Source organism: Aedes albopictus, chromosome 2 (assembly GCF_035046485.1).
Source record: "Aedes albopictus strain Foshan chromosome 2, AalbF5, whole genome shotgun sequence".
NCBI classification, from domain to species: domain Eukaryota; kingdom Metazoa; phylum Arthropoda; class Insecta; order Diptera; family Culicidae; genus Aedes; species Aedes albopictus.
The window spans coordinates 374648218-374666066 of NC_085137.1; the positions used below are offsets into that span (position 1 = coordinate 374648218).

Genomic DNA, 17849 nt, shown 5'->3' on the forward strand with positions numbered 1-17849 from the left:
CAACCTGCCATTCATATGCATATGAATTCACATGCACCGTACTCTTCCCACAATTTCGCGAAAACTATCTCAGCAACATCTCTGAATCGAATCGGAAAGGGAAAACAGACAACCGTAAAAACGCCAATCTAGTATTATGAATAACTTACTAAACTTTATCACCACACCTTCCATCGTTGCCGCCGCGCCGGTCGGTCGGTCGCGGTCGATGTGGTGCAGAAAACAGACAAGAAATGTGTCAATTTGCATGGCAAATTTTTCACGCTGTTTTCGAACTTCCTCCACCATCCCTAACTTACATCAATCTTCTTCAGAGAGTCAACCACCAGTCGAACTACAACATCGCCGTTGTTCGTACACCCTCCTAGTACAAAAGCGGGCTAGGCCAAGATCATCCACATGGGCGTCGTCGTTGATGGGGGACCTTCAAATCGCGACGAAGACATCGACGTGACCTACGGATGATGCTGCCGCACAGCTGAGCTCATCCCCCCGATGTTCCAGAGAGGATCTATCAGGTGGGGACGGATGCGCTAAAACTGGCAAGCACCGGTGTAGTGGTTGAATTCGGATGGAGGGAGATAAATTTACGACTCGGCAGTCGTAAAGATGCGGTAAAAGTCACAAATTGTTTCGACTGAATGGTGGTTGACTGGATGGATGGTGGAAGCTGCGCGGCTCTTCGGTCGGAAAGCTTTAGAGCTATAAGAGAGTGCGAATGGAAACGAGGGTCGTCGCTAGAAGAGCGACTTAGCCGGCTGCTTGGTAGTAGTTGCTACTTAAGAGGTTGGGGTTAGATAAGCTTGCAACGCGGGGCCTGTTTGTTTGTGACTTCGGAAGCGGGAGATAATTATGAGAAATGGATTTAGCTGTGAAATGTGGTGTGGTTCAGCGTAGCGGAAGCAACAGAGGAGATATGGTTTGCGTCTCACGATAATGAGCTTGACCATTCCGTGAAAATCGGCTCTAAAATATAGCGAGAAGTGTCAGGGTCAATACTGAGTTGTTTTAGTGTTGTCTTTTTTAATCTCTGACTCTTATGCAATATGAAATAATTTGAAAAGTGGAAATTTAATAATTCAGTATGCAGTCCCAAACAGTGTGATAATACTACCTCGAATCGTCTTGGTGTCTACAGTGTTCCTTGATTTTACAAGGAATAAGTGCATAGTAGAAATCGAATCGATCCGACGTGATTATGTGCTACAATCACACTTTGAAGGGGTGCACACTATTGAGACAGTCCAAATGGGGGTAAATCAATAATCAAGTTTAACATGAAAAGATGAAACTGTTTCTGATATCCGAATATCCATATTCAAACCTGGACCTTATTGAGATAGTAATGAATAGACGTACCTGAAAAGAAACAGAAAGAAAATCACAAATTAGTTATGATAGCAACGATACATTAAAATCAAGCTTTAATTCCGTCAATAAATTTTATAAAAATAATTAACAATCGATGTCATTTTACCCCACTAATTATTAAACCTATGATGTTTTATTGTGAGTGCAACAAGTTATCGTGAAGTTTTTCATGAATGGGTGACAGAACGTCGAAAACAAAACGTCTAAGGGACAAAACGTCGAAAGGACCCCGAAGAAGTAGAGAAAGGATAAAGACAGTAAGTAAAAAGAAAATCGTGTTAAATACTGTTCCTTTGAATTCCACTAAGAATTTGCATCCTTTGACAGATACGTATTTCGACCTCAACTGTAAGATCGTCTTCAGTGTCTTGTACTTGGCTGGACTCAAGTACAAGACACTGAAGACGACCTTACAGTTGAGGTCGAAATACGTATCTGTCAAAGGATGCAAATTCTTAGTGGAATTCAAAGGAACAGTATTTAACACGATTTTCTTTTTACTTACAGATATTCCCCTAACAAGCCCAGGTTAATCATCAACGATAAAGAGAGGTTAGAGTAGCGATTAACCTTCCGTAACTCGCGCGGTTGGCCACCACCGTCAGCACCACGCTAATGCTGAGTACAAAAAGTGAGATTTTTTTTAACGTGTAGTACAAAATACAACAGCGCGATCTCTCGATGGTTAAGAATGTGGGAAAGTGTTGCACTTAACGTGACGTGACGTGAGTTTTTTTACGACAGTGCGAATATTCCCTACCCACGAAGAACTGGTCAAGAAACATGCCGACCCTGAGGTGTTGTATCAGGGAGTCTCAATAAGGCTGCTTTTTGAAGGGAAAGAATGGGTTTCCTTCAAAAGAATAAAGAACTCACTATTTGCTTAGATTACTCGTTTTCGACGTATTGTCCTTTCGTCCGTCGTTTTGGCATTCGATGTTTTGTCTTTCGGCGCTTTGTTCCTAAACCCTTTGGGCAGTGTAGTTACGTATGTTTATCACATTTTATATGCGTCATTTTTTCTTATTTTTCATCAATTTTGTCGCTTTTCAGATGAAATTGTGATTACACTAAAAAAAAACAATTAAATTATTCATTTGGCATACAAAACAAGAGTTTTCCACGATAATACTGTCAAACATATGAGACCGTGAAATTTAAGAAATTTTGCCGCGAAGTTCCATTGTCCCTAGTGATGACTTTCAAAAACTCAAAGTTTGAAGTATCGGATGTTGATATCATTGAGTTCAAAAACACTAGTTTATAGCATTTTTCAACTCGGTAAGCTGATGATCGTTTTTGGTGTAAAATCATGCCCTGAATTCGAAAACGCAAAAGAAAAAAATTACAGTAGAGCGGAAATTTTTCCACTTTCCATACAAGGTTGATGATTTGAAATCGATTTTTGTTCTATTTTTAAGAAAGGTCGCTCACTTCAAACATCTCATTCTTCATAACCAATGCTCCGATTGAGCTGAATTTTTTACTGTAATTCGCCCACATATGATATGTCAAATAAACGTTTAAAAAGAATTTTCAAATTGTTTTTTTTTCTTGTTGAAAAAAAAAATACATTTCTCTATATATTTTTGGAAAATCTGCTAAAATTTAAGGAGATTGTCCCCAAAACTTGCCAAAATCTTGATTTCAATCAATCTGACGCAAAACCTAAAATTGGTATAACAAAAAGCAAGATATTTGAATTTTATTAAATTCCATATTTTAAAAAGTTGTAAAACTCGATATTGAGCTGAAATTCAAAAACTGTTCTACTTTAATTTTTTTAAGCACGGTTCCGAAATCAACGCTTAATTATGCTTCAAAAATTTTGGTCATAGGCAGAAGTTCACGACTTTCGTTTTATTTTGTAAACTAGTGTAATTGACCTTGAATCTGGATGTCCGTTAGAAGGAGAACGTGCCTCAGGAGCCGATCTACTGATGATGAAAGGTAAACGTACCTTTCGATTTGGGCTGTTTGTTTAGGTTGGAAATATTATTTGTTTCCAAATTGAAAAAAAAACACTGTTTAGAAATTACCCATTGCAATAACTCCGACCAGTTCTATAGAACCGGGAAAATCCTTGAATATTTCACATATTCCTCTCAAGTTTTCTATATAAATACAATATTTTATAAGATCACGACACATTTCCGGGGCATCACGTTCTCTTTCGATTTCAATTTTTCGATTTTACCGCTTCTTCACCGCCTCTTCCTTTGTGAGAATTTTTGTATGAAAATCCACATATTTTTGTGTGTCACGAACTCCTACGGAAACTACACCTCGGAAGCAACAATATGAAAAACTATAATGCTGGTACTTATTGGTAAAAAGATTCACATTTGAATGGAATATTTGTTTCTTTTTTTATTGATTTTGAAAAATAGGGGACTAATTTTTTTTTATCTTTATTATCGAGATTTTCAGCCCGAGGCTGGTTCGTCTCCAAGGGGACTAAATGTACAAATTGGAACTGGCAATCTATGCTGGGTCAAATTGCTTTTTGACTAAATGTCGATTAATTATCTTTCGACCAAATATTTTAAATCCCTGTCAAACAACTATTTTCTAACAATTTTCCTATATTATAATACACTACACACCCTCTTCAGCCAGAGGCTGTACATAATCAATATAAATTAAACTGGACAATGGACATACGATACCCAGTGGCCATTTGAAGAATTTGCCTTTCGACGAAAAGTATTCTCAGAATGGAATGGAAATCGTAAATAATAAATAAATTTTGGAAAAACTACTCGACCAATTGGGTAAAATCATAAATCTCATCGGATTTGTCAAGAAATTTTTAGACGATCCGATGTTACCTCTTTTTTGTAAGTATCTATACTAACAAGATTTTTAGTCCAAGACTAGTTCATCTGGGTACCCTAAATTTTCAAAATTTCGTACAAATATTGTTGTCTCCCTCAGAATAGTAAAATCGGGCCAAAACTTTTCGGGGATGTCACATTAAAGAAATTCCAAATGTGTCTGCCTAAGTGATTTACGAAATTTTGGAATCCTTCTAAAAATAGCACAATATAACCCTCTTTATCTTTTCATTCATATATTTTTTTTCTACTCAATTTGTAAATTTTTCAAAACTTATTATGCCTATGAAATCAGGCATCACGTATGTCTAACATACCATTTTGGTTGGTTTTCCGAAAAACAACATTCGTGTTGATTATTTTTCTTTATATGCAAGATTAGGGGAGGGGGAGGGGTATAAGAAGAAATAAAAAAAATAATACGTCTAAAACTATTGATAAGAAATCAAAAACACTATTATAAATACAAAATTTTCCAACAAATCAAAAATGTTATTTAAAAGTATTGTTTCTATTGAAAATGGACGTCTGAGTCAACAAGTTTTTTTTCCCCATTCAATGTTTTGGGATTTTTGGAGGTGCACCGTAAAGTCTTGGTAAGTACACAAGTTTTCATTAGTTATGATCATGGCAAAAGTTGAAATATAAAAAAATAGTTAATTAATTGTCCAACAACGTGAATGAATGACAGCATTATTATACAGCTTCCACTCGATAACTGGGCCATGGAGAACTGAACTGAGTACCCATCGCTTGAGAATATTGTTATATTGTGTTTTGTTTATCGATTTACAAAAATAACCGCCTAGTTTCGTCTAGGTTTGACAGACAATCGCTTTTTGTAGCAAAGCCAGGATATTAGCCATAAAAAAACCTAAAAAAAATCTGGCTAATATTTCAGAGTTTCTAAGAGGGAATCTTTCGATTATTTTTCAAGGAATGGAAAAGAAGTTTTTTTTTATGATTTTCGTGCAATTTTTTTCACATAACTTACATGATCCATGGAATCTCAGATGAATATGTCCATATTAGGTGCTGAAAGCCGACAATCTTAAATAGATTTTTTTTAAGAACTATCTCGAAAATCTTGGAATTATAATTGCCATATCAGTTCGCCAGAAATCCACTGAAAAAAACAGACACTTATTTCGCCAAAAAACCAGGTTCTGACTTTACAAAAAATCACGTTCAAAACATTTTAAGAAAAGCACGTCAGTGGCAAAATAACATCGGAATGCTGGATATATGAACATCAGATCGGAAATATATTAACCTTTTTAACAAACTTCAAGTTTTATTTTTTTAAACCATAGAATAAATGCACCACGCAGCAATTTATTTCCGAAAAGCGCATCTAAAGACAAAATGTTTGAAACCCCCTGATCTACATGCATACACAGTGGCATATACTCACTCATACCGTTTTCTGTGGTCAAGTTATTGCAATTACCGCTTCCCTCCATTCTCTCCACCATTCCCATCTTAAGTAGGAAATCAACATCACTCACACGCGGTAAATAGGGTAAATCGCCAATTACACTCTTTAAAAACTCGCCAATTGTTGCACACCCCATGCTTTTCTTATGAGGTGTGCAACAATTGGCGAGTTTTTAAGGTGTGCGATAATTTGGCCTGTTAATAGTCCCAAACAGTATCTTTATGGTTCAATGTGTGAGTGTAGCTGTTCAAGGCGAGAATGGAGTAGCATCCACGGACGGTCAATAAAGCTCAAGCTTTTAAGCTAAACTTCCATTATTAAAAAGTGAATTTGGCAACATTATTTGTATCTTTTATCAATTTGTATTTCTAAAAACAGGAATCCCGGAGAAGTTTTAGTTAAATCTCTGAAATTTTTTCTAAAAATTTCTTCAGATATTTATCAAGACATTTATTTATTTCTTCACCTCCAGGTATTGTTGCAATTTTCATTTTTATGTTAACCCTCCTTTGGCATTAGGGTCAATTTTGACCCAAACCGTACACCACGTCAGCGAGCGGCTGCCACCGTGATGCAAAAGGAAGGTTAAATGTACTTTTTTGCCTTGCAAACTTTTCTCGAAATTTAGAGCACATTTATGGTGTTCTCTGGGGGTACCAGGTTTCCGGAAAATCCAGAAAAGTGGCCAGTGTATCCGAAATCTATAGAAACATGGTCAAATACTCTTGTTTTGCAAAATCATGAAGCTTGATATGTCGCAAGCTAGGTTTCAGAACCGGTCAAAAAGTGGCCACTTCACTGGGGGCTCAGGTTTCTGAAACATTCGGAGAAGTGGCCAGTATATCCGAAATTTCTGGAAACATGGTCCAATACTCTTGTTTTGCAAAATCATGAAGTTTAATATGTCGCAAGCTGGGGGCACCAGGATCCGGAATATCTGAAGAAGTGGCCAGTGTATCCGAAATCTCTAGAAACATGGTCCAATACTCTTGTTTTGTAAAATCATGCAGTTTGATATGTCGCAAGCGAGGTTTCAGAACCGGTCAGTAAATGGCCACTTCCCTGGGGGCACCTGGATCCGGGACATCCGGAGAAATGACCAGTGTATCCGAAATCTCTAGAATCATGACCCAATACTCTTGTTTTGCAAAATCATGAAGTTTGATATGTCGCAAGCTAGGCTTCAGAACCGAGCAGAAAGTGGCCACTTCCCTGGGGGCACCACGTTTCCGGCACATCCGGAGAAGTTGCCAGTGTATCCGAAATTTCTGGAAACATGGTCCAATACTCTTGTTTTGCAAAATCATAAAGTTTGATATGTCGCAAGCTAGGTTTTAGAACCGGTCAGTAAATGGCCACTTCCCTGGGGGCACCTGGGTCCGGAACATCCGGAGAAGTGGCCAGTGTATCTGAAATTTCTAGAAACATGGTCCAATACTCCTGTTTTGCAAAATCATGATGTTTGATATGCCGCAAGCTAGTTTTCGAAGGCAAATAATAGGTTGCACCTCAATCTGATAAGGAGGTTACCCCAGTACCCCCGGCCATAAATCCGGAATAACGAAAAAATCTGGAACCAGGATCCCGGATACAAAAACTAGAAGGATTTTGTGATCAACTGTCAAAATTTCATTATATCTTTCGTTGAGAAACGGCTGAGAATCAGATTTTTGAAGTTTTGAAATTGGGTGCAAAATGAGGCTCAGGCACATATGTAGGTGTTAAGCGTATGGCCCTTATTTTTTTGAAAATGTAGCAAAAAAATTAATGCTCCTTAGCTTAACTTTTTTTACGAACCAACATAAAATTCTTGAAAGAGATTGCGGGCCGCAAGTCATTCAACAATTGATTATCAACATTTACAGGATTCAACAAAAAAAAAAACAATTGTTTCAATTTTTATGTAGCCGATTTAGGAATGGTAGATTTGCAAAGATATACAGAAGAATATCCAATTAAATTCCTGAAATTGTTTTGAGAATGCTGAGAAAAGTCAGAAGTAAAGAAAAGTGACAGCTTCAGCATTGAGTGAGATTTTTATAGAACTTTCTAAAAAAAAAAGTAACATTCCAAAAGTATAATTGTAGGAACATTTTTTTTTCTAGAATGTCGACAGAAATATTCTCTTGAAAGTACAGGTATGTTCCGTTTTTGTCACTATCCGTTATTATCACTATCCATTTTTGTCACTATCCGATTTCGTCAACATTTCATTCCGTTTTTGTCAACACTAAAGTTTTTGTCAAATTTGTCCCCTCGAACACGAGTTATTTATAGTTTAACATTAATCTTGAGGCAATCTATGAGTGAATTTGAAGCAACCACCAATGATGACATAGAATACGTATACGCTACAATAGCTTTGAACGCAGTTCAAATTCAACTGTAGATAATGTTATTTCATGCTTTCTCTCACGTATAATTTTACTTCTTATTTGAACATGAGAAAAATTAAACCAATAGTCCGATAGAAAAATTACTCTAGCTCTACGTACCAACTGGAACTTGGCCTGCCTCTTCAAGTGTTCTTCGAAAACTTGAACAGTTCGGGGTTTTGCCCGTCATTTCCTAAATTTTTACACAACAATCATGCCTACAAAACTTTTTTTAAGTGCAATAAATTCCATGCGGTTTTTTACACGATTTGCTTGAAATTACGCGATGTGCTGAATTCTTCTCTTCTGGTCGCTATTTCTTTTCGACGGGGCTCAAATTTCAACCAGAGATCTCTCTTGTCATCCTTGATACCCTGTCCATTTTTTTCCGTCCGAAACTACTATATTCACTAGGTAAACTGGAGATTCCTATAGATTTTTATCTAGGATTTCATCTTTCGATTGCTCTAAAAATGAAATCTCGGTTTCCTTCAGTAATTTCTACTGGCGATTGTACCTTGTATCCCTCCATATTATTTAATGGATTTCTTCTGAGATATATCGTTCAGAAGTCTCTTTAGGTGAATTTGGAGTTAAGTCTTCCAGAAATATGTTTCTCTAGGAAAGATGAGTCTAGGAACTTGACAAACGATCTGGGGATTTTTCCAGCAACTACTGAAGGGTTCCCAGAAGAATCTGAGGATTCCCAAAAAATCCTAAAGAAATCCTATCAATTCTGAACTTATACAGGATTCCTAGAAGGAGTTTCTCAAGGCTTCACACCAGGAAATTCTGGAGGATTCTCAGGAATAATTCCCCGGAGATTTCTACACAGAACATCAGGAAGACTCCCTGAAGAAATTCCTGGAGGGTTTGAGGAAAGAATTCCTGGAAGATTACTAGACTAAACTACTGGGATATTCCCAGGAAACGCAGTAAGAAGTCGGGGAGAATTATTATTATATTACCTTTTTTAACGAGATTGTCAGCCCCAGGCTGGTTCATCTACTAATCATGGGAAAATAACCAAGATGAAAGATAGAATCCTCTTGGAAGTATTTATTATAAAAGTTCCAGCAGGTGTAGGTGTTTTTACTGCGCATAAATGCCAAAACAAAGTCCTGTAGGAATCCTTATAAGAAATTTTTGGATGGAGGACATTCCAGGGAAAAATATCATAAGAAACTCTTTAAAATCCAAGAAAGAACTTCTGATGAGATTCTAGAAAAAATGTTGAAGGAATCCCAGAAATAAATTTTAGAGGAACCCCAGAATAAATCCCTGAAGAAATATCAGAAAAATGTTCTGGGGGGATTTCAAAAAGTTATCTTGGAAGAATTCCCGCAGGAAATTCTGAAGGAACGGAGATTCTCCTATATTTCAAAAATAAAATCTTGGTGAATCTCCAAAGCAACTCAAGTTGGATTAATTTGAACAGGATGTCTAGGTTAAATCCCAAAATGATTTTCTTAGCCCACCTTGTGCATTAGGGTCATTCTAGACCCAAACTGTACACTACGTCAGCGGGTTGTTCCCATCATAATGCATAAGGAAGGTTAATAAATTCCATTTCCTGGTGGAATATTTAAAGGGATCCCTAAAGAAACTCCAGGAGAAATTAAAAAAAAATACATTTAGGTTGATCCGAGAAGGAATTTCTGAAGAAATCATAAGGGGCAAAACTTCTTTTCTCTAAAAATTCTTACCGAATTTCAAAAGATTAACAAGCGGCATGGTACAAGGTATCCTAGAAGAATTCTGGAGGATCTTCTTGGAAAATCCAATATTCTAGAAAAGTTACAAGTGCTTGTTCAGAAAGATTTCTGGAGATTTCCTAAAAGTATCCTAAACGAAACTTTTATAGGAATCTGTGCAGATGATACTCGTTGAGGAATGCCTTCCGGAAGGAAATAAACATATCCCTTTTTGTTAGGATATCGAAAATATGTTCCTGAAGATTAATAATTCCTGGAAGTCTGTCATGTTTTAAAACGTCGATCCGGGTACTGGAACTGTGATATATGTCATTCTTGCGTTCAACGAAAATAAATTTCCAAGAATGTGGTCACAAATGTGGTGAAAACCTCTTGTCGGCGTAACAGTCAGAAAACTTTTGAATTTGAACTGGTTGCAGACAGAGCCGTAGCGTGGGGTTGGCCAGGTTGGCCCCCGCCAAGGGCGCCAGCCTCTAAGGGGCGCCGAAAAGGTAAAAGGCTAGAAGGAATATTATGATGCTATTGTTTTCTTGTATGTTACCAAGACTTCAAAATATCTAAGATTGATCGAGTGTTTTTTACATTACGTTATTCTCAAAAATTCGTTCGCTAGATTATTTATCATGATGTTACCTGGGAATTTAGCTTGTTTTTTTTTTACTTTGGAAGTTATTTTAGTTGTTTTTTTAACGAGCAAGCAAAATCAATAAGTTTTCAAAATTCTAGTGAAAGTTTTTCTCTGAAAATTACTGGAAACTTATTTATTGACATATTTTAGAGTGTTTTTAACAAGTATTTTAAATGAAAAATATTCAGACGACGCTGTTCATTTCCTTCAAATAAATAAAATATTTCGGGAATTTCTTCATAAATTTCACCAGGTATTTCTTCGGATTTTTTGCTGGGCTTCTTTAAGCAAATCTTTCAAAAACTATTTCAGAATTTTCTCAAGAAATTTCTTTAAAAACATTTCAAAAAATTTCTCCAGAAATTCTCTTAAAATCTTATATTAAAAATTATTAAAAAAAAAAAAGCAAATAAAGAATTCTTCTGGAGATTCTTACTAAAAATTCTCGAAGAATCCCTTTAGAAATGCCTTCAGGGAGGTTTTCAGGAAGTTATCTAGGGATTTGTTCAGGAATAAGTCAAAGGATTCCTCTCGACATTTATACATGGATATTTAATAATTTCCTTCAATGGATTCCTGCAAAAAATGTGTATAAGGATTACTAAATAACCCTTCAATAGATTTCTTTAGTAATTCCTCCATGGATTCCTATGAAAAATTCTGTAGATATTCCATTAGAAATCACTTCAGGGATTCCTTCAGAAGTCCCTCTGAGAATGAATTATTTCAGAAATTCTTCTAGGAGTTTCTTAAAATAAAATCTTATATGAAACTGTATAATGCTTACTAGGGATTGATCCATAAATTTCTGCTAGAATTTCACTAGAAAACTTTTCATGAATGTCTTCATAAATTCCTCCATAAAATTATAAATTTGGAATAATTCAGAAATTTTTACAGGTTTTCCGTTAGAAAATCTGCAATTGACTTCATCCAAAATTTCTCCAAAGCTTTCTTCTGAATGCCATTCATAGATTTCTTCAGAAATTCCTCCAAAAATTCCTTAAGAAACTTTTTCAGAGATTCCTTCAAATATTCTGCCAAGTTTTTTTAACTCTTCTAATGGTCCTCTACAAACTATTACGGACATTAGCATATCAGGCATTTCATTACGAATTGCTCCATGAATTCCTGCAAAAAAATACTCCTTAAATTCCATTTAGAATGCTTACTTAAATTTCTTGAAAATTTTAATCATTTATTCATGCGGATAAATGCAGGAATTCCTCCGCAATCTCTTTCATAATTTCATTCAATGAATCCAGCAAAAATTCTTCCAGAGATTTCAACAAAACTCATCCTTCAGGAATTTCTCCTGGTATTACTTCATATCCATTTTTGTCTAATGATTTCTGAAAATTTTCTAAGAAATATTTTGATTGAACTTCAGAAGAAACTTGTGGTGAAGTTATTAGGAAATTCTGGTAAAACCAGTTGAAGCTATAGCCAAAAAATAGTAAAAACGTTTGAGGATTTCTGAATGCTCCTGAAATTCAATTCAGTATTTTTAAAAATAAAATAAAAAAACTAAGATTTTCTTTAGAAATGTATGCATCATACATTTTAAGAATTTGAAATGTCATTTTTAACTATTGTGCTGGTCTAAGTATGATTCTTGAAATGCAAAATCTGTTCGTACTCTTTGAAAACTTCGAAAACGTACACATAACTTTGAATAAACAAATTTAGCAAAATAATAATGTCTAATTGTCGTGGGGCGCCAATCTGGATGCTTGCCAAGGGCGCCGTGGGACCACGCTACGGCTCTGGTTGCAGATGTGCTAAAATTAATGTCTTTAACAATTAAATTTCATAGTAAACAGCATATTTTTACTTTTGGAATGTGTTCTAAAGTAAAACTTTCAATTCATAATAAAATGTTGCAAAATATTTTGTCAAAGAAAATTATTCCGTTTTTATCACTATTCCGTTTTTGTCAACTGAAAATCGTGCACCATGTTGATAAAAACGGAACATACCTGTACTTGAAAATATTCTTCCAAGTACCCAAAATCCATAGTAGAGGCTCTGTAAAATTAGACCTTAATTAGGGATTTTGGAGAAAATACTCAGGAAAACCAAGTTAAGAAATGTGAGCAGCCAAGAAAAAAAGAAGTATACACAAACTTCATATTTTTAGAATTGTCTTAATTTCAAGACTATTCAATTAAATAGACTTTCAAATTTGAATATTTTTGTAACAAAATTTAAGACATTATAAAGTGTAGATGATTTAGAACACTCTGTAATAGGGTGACTAAGGATATTCACGGCAGGTTTGTTCTCTTCGCCATGTTTTTTTTTGTGGGCCAAATTGACTGAAATTTGGGCATATAACTCAGCTTGGTTGGGAAGGATTTGAGGCCAACTCTGAGATCAAATACAGCTTTCAAAAAACCCCTTCGTCATGTGGAAAACTTTTAGAAATTAGTTTCAAAATTTTGGATTTGAAAGAAAATCCATAGATATCTTTATAAAGAGATGAGCAAAACTCTGTATTTTCTTGAATTTCGTTTGTAATGAAACTTTTTAGAGGTAATTAATTAAGGGTTTAACAAGCTGATTCAGAAAAAAATGTGTATAGTTTATTCAAACTTCTGTTCAAAAAATCTCCATGAAATATATATTAGTTCAGTAAGTAAGTAAAGCTTCCGATTGTCATTTATGGAACCTATCAGCCAGCGAAGCCATATTATTAATCATTTCAAAATCAGTTCGTGGGCCGCACAAAACCTGCTTGAGAGTCGCATGCATGCTGCCAGTGGGCCGCGGTTTGGTGATCACTGTTTTACAGTGAATCAAACAATTGTCCATACAGCAAACTTTTTGTCAACATAATTTTTCATTCAACTGTTTTTAATTTTTTTATGCGTCAAAAAATTTTTATGGTAATCAGCATGACCATGCTGAGGGTGACGGGTTCGATTCCCGGTCGGTCCAGGATCTTTTCGTAAAGGAAATTTCCTTGACTTCCTTGGGCATAGAGTATCTTCGTGCCTGCCACACGATATACACATGCAAAATGGTCATTGGCAGAGGAAGCTCTCAGTTAAAAACTGTGGAAGTGCTCATAGAACACTAAGCTGAGAAGCAGGCTTTGTCCCAGTGAGGACGTTACGCCAAGAAGAGAGAGAGAGATGCGTCAATCAAAAACGCTGAAATTTTGACAAATCATGAATCATATGTTAAAGCTCCATTGGAAAAATGTTGAGAGAGATCGAATAAGTTTTCTGAAAGTTATAGAACTTTTAGTAAAACTTTTAAAATTTTTGAACACATTAGGCCGGAACAAATCTCATTTTCTTCTTTTGTCACTTTGGTCATAGACTCGTCAAGGGGGAGGGATTTTTTTTTCTGTTCGGGTGAGCCACTGCGACCAGTATTTAGATCTTTTGTGGCATTACCCGTATCCTTAGTATTTAGTGCATGTCGTACTACTCCATTGTCATTGAGAGGCAATGAAGCATCGATTTCTGTACAGTTCCTGTTTTGTTATCCCAGAGGTGCAAGAAATCGATTGCGATGAAAAGGTCCAGTTATCATAAAGATTTAAATCACAGTGAAAGTGCGCCCCTAATCTAAAATAATCTATTTTAATTCTGAGAAAAACAAAACGGTGGTACTGATACTTATCCATGCATCGGAACTCTAGCCCCATCCATGTCTTGCTTCTAGTTTAGTCCCAGGACAACAAAGAAAAACCCGGGACTTTAGGCTAGTTGCAAAACTCTGTCAAATTAGAGAATGTGTTCTACAATAAGAATGCACGTGAGTCCTTGAATTACCAGAACTTAACAGTCCTTGATAGGTTAGTACGCAGTTAGATACGTAAAGCATGTTTGTTTTCCTAACATCAAGTGTAGTCTCGGGTGGGCAAAGTCCGAGTCTTAAACTATCAGCAAGGCAGAATAAATGCAATTTTAGAAACTGTCACCAGTAACAAGGACTTTGTACCATGAATCCTTATTACCAAAACACATTACCCCAACTTGACAAACCGGATGTCACTAGGGTTCGGTTTGGTAGATCTTGAACCGTAACGCAACACATAAAGGCGATCTACCTACGTAACGGGCTCCGTTAAAGATCGAGTATATTTTAAACCCCCTCAACCATTCATCCATCAGCACGGGTCGCCTGACACCTTGGATTGGGGTTCCCTGTTTAGTGGACTTTTACCTCCGGAACAGGTAGTCCGTAGTGTTATTCTTAGCCAATTGAGACAACCGCTACCGACACTACACAGCTATCTAGGCTGATCGGGAAAAGCAGTTAACATTGATGGTTAACTTCTAAACGAGCCCGTTCAGCCAGCAGGGAGGGATGATAAATAATAAATGTATTTGATGAAAAATTACCCGAACAATAGGAAGTAAGCAGCTGCGCTTATGCTAAAGTGCCGGTAGTGGCGCTTTTCTGATAAATGCGGTAAACGTGATAACAGTGTAAACACGCACAAAAGTTTGCGCTACGGAATCATAGACGGCGCTCGTGTTCCATGTGTTTTTCACATATACAGCGGCGCCGCCTGGCACCTACCCACTCGAAACATCATGCGCAACACGGGTGGAAAATGCCAGTCAAAAAAAAAGAAGTAAACAACTTCAAATTTGTATGGTGATGTAATCAATTCTCTGTTACTGCAATGAATCCAGAAGAAACGCGTAGGGATAATGATTTTGTTTCTAATTTGCAACTTTTTGCCCCAAGGCACAAATCGCTGCGATGCGTAACAAGTGCAAGCCAGCGATTTGTCCATAGAAGAAAAATGATTTTACTTTTAATGTGGTGGCGCCATCTCTGAGAAAAACAAGCTTTGATTTCTTACTATTAGACAAAATCGTCAAACTCATCGGATTTGTTAAGAAATTTTCTCGACGACTCTGATTTCACCTTAAAATTTATTATTTTTTTTTGAATAATTTATTTGTATCCCCCCTCAAAATGTCGAATTCCAACAAAAATTCCCGAGGGGGGGGGGTGACATGAGAGAAAATCGAAATTTGTGTCAGCCTTATTGAAACTTTATATCTCAATATGTACTCGATGACATTTTTTCAATTTTTTTTGTGTTACATCTTATACCTAAAGATTTCATATGCAGCTATTTTTGAGGTTTTATATTTACTACAAAATATATGAAAAAAGTGCTTATGTAGTTGACGATGTTTAAAAGTTTACCATATTTTGCACATATAATCTGCCAAACGTTTTCTACCAATAAAAGTGCATTAACTGAACGAAAAACCCATTGGACCTACTCTTCATATGTAGTTAAGTAGGTCCTGTATAAAAATATTACATTAAGAGAGTTTAAAAAAGTTGAAAACACTTGACACTTTTATTGATCAAAATATGATAAATTTCCAAATGACACTCTGAACATATACAGAGTTTTCATATTTTTTGTAATGAGTATAAAACATCAAACGAAGCTGCATATGAAAACCTCAGGTATAGGCTGTAACACAAAAAAATGAAAAAGTTTCATCAAGTACATATTGAGATATAATGTTTTAAAAATGTGTTCAAAAATCTATGAGGTTTTACTAAAAGTTCTATAACTTTCAGAAAACTAATTCGATCTCGCTCAAAATTTTACCAGTGGAGCTTCAGCGTTTTTGATTGACGTATAAAAAAGTTATAAACATTTAAAGGAAAGTTTATTTTGACCGAAAAATTACTGTATGTACGGACAATTGTTTGATACACTGTAAATGATAGTGTAGCCAAAAACATGCTTGTTAGGTTATGGAATAGGGGAACAGAGCCCAAAATGCCAAGATGGGGTAAAATGGCCCAGCTCATAAAATCATTCCTGAATGGGTCTTGATCATTAGTATTGGTAATCTAATCTAACGTATCTTGACACCAACGTTTGCATCGAACATTCTTCTAGAAGCTAGGCCACGAAACCCACGAAAAATCTTTTGATTTCCCAATGAAAACTGGCAACTTCCGGTTTTTCGTGCTTGCAATTAAGGTTTTCTAGTGATTTTATTACCAGCCAAGTGTTTCCAACGAGATTGAGGCACGCATGGAGACGCATGATTGTTGATGTCTACGCTTTTCATGTTAGGGGTCATTCAAATATTATGACCATCGTTTTGTGGGGAGGGGGGTAACACTCCATTTATTGAGTATACGAAAAAGCGGGACAGAGGGGGAAAAGGAGTCGGAAATGCCCGAAAACTGATGGACGTAATTTTTGAATGTTTTCATGAAGTGGTATCTTACCCCACGGCAGATGGTCGTTTTGCACCACCTCCGTTTTACGAATCAGTTTTTAACCCTCGAGCGATCGCGCTGTTGTATTTTGTACAACACGTTGAAAAAATCTCGCTTTTTGTACTCAGCATTAGCGGTGCTGACGCAGGTAGTCAACCGCGCGAGTTACGGAAGGTTAAAGTCGCTAAAAATCGATGAAAGTACAGTAATTTAGTGAAATTTTTTGCTGAAATACCGAGCAAATATTGTCTAGTTGCTGTTACCACTTTGAAAGTCTAACAAATGAGACTAATTATCATTGAAAACGATGAAAGTTTGAAAAGGGCCCATATAGCCGAGGCGGTAAACGCACGGGTATTCAGCATGACCATGCTGAGGGTGACGGGTTCGATTCCCGGTCGGTCCAGGATCTTTTCGTAAAGGAAATTTCCTTGATTTCCTTGGGCATAGAGTATCTTCGTGCCTGCCACACGATATACACATGCAAAATGGTCATTGGCAGAGGAAGCTCTCAGTTAATAACTGTGGAAGTGCTCATAGAACACTGAGCTGAGAAGCAGGCTTTGTCCCAGTGAGGGCGTTACGCCAAGAAGAAGAAGAAGAAGAAGAAAGTTTGAAAAATGGCATTTTACCCCACATATACAGAAACATTAATTTAAGTTCGAGAGAAGACTATCAAAAGCTGCCAACTTCCAAAACGATTTGGCGCGAACGGCGACTAAATCATCATCAAGCAACGTGATTCAATGCCATGTTGATATATTTGATGAAAACATAAACATCAAAGCTGTGCTATAACTGCACCCAACAAACTAACCGATTCCTTCCATCCCTATAATTATCCAATTCTGCCCGCCGATACATATTGACCTATCTCAACATTCCAAAACACCTTTGAGCAAAATACAGGCTGCGGGGTAGCAAACAAAGAGCCAGCAGCAGGTTTCCTTCTTCCAACCGACCAAACGATGGATTCCCACAAAACACAACCCGCGCCCGCGCCACCGTAATCAGACAAGCACATCTAACTCAAACGAAAGCAAAATCAGGAAACAAGGGCTTTCGCCGTCGTCGTCCGTCTCTCCAGGCACGTACGAACAACAACAGCATAGGTACTCTGCTGAGGAAGATGATGGGGGCACACCGTGGGGTCAACTCGAAATGTTTACGATCGTCGTCGTAGAGTCAGCCCCAGCCAGCCCCCATCTCGCAGCAGCAGCGAGTTGGAAAATTCAGCATGCAGCCAAACGAGATTCA

At 36.7% G+C, this 17849-nt stretch overlaps 1 protein-coding gene across 6 annotated transcripts in view; it reads right to left on the reverse strand.

Annotated features, from left to right (window-relative positions):
* Positions 1-17849, reverse strand: part of LOC109422492 (high affinity cAMP-specific and IBMX-insensitive 3',5'-cyclic phosphodiesterase 8) — an 871092-nt gene that overhangs the window by 200394 nt on the left and 652849 nt on the right. The window lies entirely within an intron of this gene.